This window comes from Cibotium barometz, chromosome 11 (genome assembly GCF_041138505.1).
Source record: "Cibotium barometz isolate CiBa-2024 chromosome 11, ASM4113850v1, whole genome shotgun sequence".
NCBI classification, from domain to species: domain Eukaryota; kingdom Viridiplantae; phylum Streptophyta; class Polypodiopsida; order Cyatheales; family Cibotiaceae; genus Cibotium; species Cibotium barometz.
The window spans coordinates 15,812,301-15,815,012 of record NC_141056.1 but is presented as its reverse complement, the minus strand read 5'-3'; the positions used below and the strand labels follow the sequence as shown (position 1 = coordinate 15,815,012).

Below are 2,712 nucleotides of genomic sequence, written 5' to 3'. Positions count from 1 at the left end.
CATCTTTTCACTTCTTACATTTGGCGTATAAGCTGAATTGATTCTCATGTGTGTCGAGGTGTGACAGTAGACTCTCTAATGTGCATCCTTCTTTAAGTATGGCTTTCTCGAGGTTGGTTGCACTTCCGAAGTAAGGCTTTCTCGACCTTGGTTGCAGTTTCCTGTTTGGGATCAGGAATTCTTGTTAATTTGTCACAGTAGTAGTAAGAAGTTAGCTTGCCACAATAAACTTGCCATAGATAGAAGCTAATTGGTCACAACTAGTAAGATACAAGTGCACATAATATAGATCTTTATTCGTTTTTTGGTTCAAATGTGTGTCCCATGGAGTATTATGTAATTAAAATTGCTATAATTACAAGTTTATTGATATGGTAGAAGGCGTTTTTGCACCTATGCATACATACATGTAGAATATATTATGATATGATACAAGGTGTTTTTGCAACTATGCATACATACATGTAGAAGTATGTGATATATTCCTTCTACGCTAGGTCTGTTTGGCAAGCTGATCTTCGCTTACAAACCAGCCATGGAAGCCATAAGGTACACGGGATGGCAGCTGCACGGCAGCAATTACCTCAAGGGATGGGGAGAGGGCATCCATCACTAGAAGCTCAGAGACTCCGGTGGCCTCGTTGTGCACAAAACAAACAAGGTAGCCATCATCTTCGGCAAGGGCACTTGACCCACGATTTCCGTCGCGAGGCACAAAGAAAGGCTCATTGCCGTAGCAATTCTCGCCGAAGTCCCTCCTTCCGACGACGGCGTGAATGTCCGTCGACGGAGATTGGAGATTGACTTTCACGACTCCCGTCAACTGGGGATAGAAGCCACTTGCCAGATAGGCGTACTTGACCTTCCGGCCGACGTACTTCTGGTTGACAGTGCCGAACTCGAAGTTGCCAGAGCAGATCTTCCTGCAGGACGCTCGCCCTGTACTAGTGTTGAACCGAATTTCGGACAGGGTGCAGGAAGTATTGACGGCCGGAAGCTCCAGTACTCTTTCTGGCGGTGAGAGCACGGGAGTCACCACGACTATCTCCTCAAGGCCCTCTTCCCAGGCGTTGATGTAGTGGAGGCAATTGCAGCCGGGAGCTTCAAACCAGCGGGCTTTTTGAGCTGCTTCCTCCGGCAGAGCGTACCGCGGCAGCAGGCAGAACCTCGCCGTTTTCCCGGCATCGCAGACCACCGGCATCTCCCCCTTGAGAAACTCCGTCGGCCGCACCACAAGCTGGTTGTCCGGGAAAATGACGTACCTCCTTGTGATGGCGAAGTCGTGCACCAATGGAATGTCTAGCAGCGGCACGGGGACGTCTGGTGATTTCACTCCGTCGGCGGAGACCCTGAAAAAGGAGAACGGCGGCACAAACGGTGGGTTGAAGCTGAAGGCGAACATCTCCCCCGTCGCCGCATCGAACTTTGGATGCGCACACATGTTCATCTTGAAGGGCAGCTTGAATTGTCCGGTGGTGATCAGATCCCCGTCGTCCGTCACCTTCACGACATACGGCATGTCGTCCTCCGACAGAGAGAGCACTTGTCCATTGAAGAATCCGACACTTGTGTTGGACAAGCCCCAGCCCTCCGTCACGTTAAGCAAGCCCAAGCCGGCCCTCAAGACAGTGACAGCGGTGCGGGCAACGCCAGATACGCCGTACAAGCCACCGAAGAACTTGGGAAACAGCGGCCGTCCTGCGGCTTCCTCCTGCCGGAACCTGGACGTTTTGACGTAGCGGGCGCAGAAGGTGGCCTTTCCGTCCTTGAAACGGACGGAGTGAAGCATTCCGTCGCCGTCGAACATATGGTAGCCTTCACGCTGGTGGAGGCGCGTGGCATTGGGGCCGTTGCGGAGGTAGACGCCATTGAGGTCGGAGGGGAGGTTTCCACGGACGATATTGCACGGCGTGGGGGGAGTCTCCGCTACGGGAGAGCAGTTGCCGGCAAGCTGCAGGTGGGGATCGACGGAGGGTTTGAGCTGAGAAGGGCTGAGGAGAGAGGTGATGAGAGTGTCGGCGATATTGCAAGCCGCGGCTGGGAAGCTGGATCCGGCGTTGAGGCTGATCAACTCAGCAAGGTTGAGATCGGAGGGCTGAGGGGCATGGAGGATCTCAGGCAAAACATTGGCAACCTTAGTCTGCGAATTAGTAGAACTGTGATTAATATTAGGGTTAGGGAGCTTACTCTTATTATCTTCTGTCACATTGTTGATAGATTCCTGATCGATTGAGAGAGTGGCAAAGATACGAGGTGGATTAGAGCACTTAATCTTACCTACTAATTGAGGTGAAGCAGCAGGATTAAGGAGACTTAAGCTTGAATGGTTGAGGGAGTGATGAACAGAGTCTATGATTGTTGGCCTTAAACACGAGCAAGAGAGGGGAGACTCGAGGGTTCTCATGATTGCCTGCAAGGCTGTGTGGTTGTGGGTGGTGGTGGTGGGTGGTGGTCCTTGAGAAACCTTTCTACTTGTGGACGTTATCGAAGGTTCAGTTGATATGCCAATTATTTATATCCCAGCTAAGGCTTGCAGATATCTGTCTGCCAAAAGCTGGGTAGTGTGTTACTTTAGAGCTATCCATCGCTTGACGTTGTGGACAATGTGATAGTAACACACTCACCTTGAAAGCACCCAAAAAGGAACTCCACGGACGCAATTATTTAACCATTTGGATACCCTGAAGCTCAAGTCTTTCTTCCTTTAACTTT

The 2,712-nt window shown here is 50.8% G+C and overlaps 1 pseudogene across 1 annotated transcript; it reads right to left on the bottom strand.

The window, feature by feature from the left end:
• Positions 1–280: 280 nt before the first annotated feature.
• Positions 281–2,478, bottom strand: LOC147633819 (zeaxanthin 7,8(7',8')-cleavage dioxygenase, chromoplastic pseudogene; annotated as a pseudogene). The gene has a single exon (XR_015266932.1). The product of XR_015266932.1 is annotated as a zeaxanthin 7,8(7',8')-cleavage dioxygenase, chromoplastic pseudogene (transcript).
• Between the last annotated feature and the right edge of the window lie 234 nt (positions 2,479–2,712).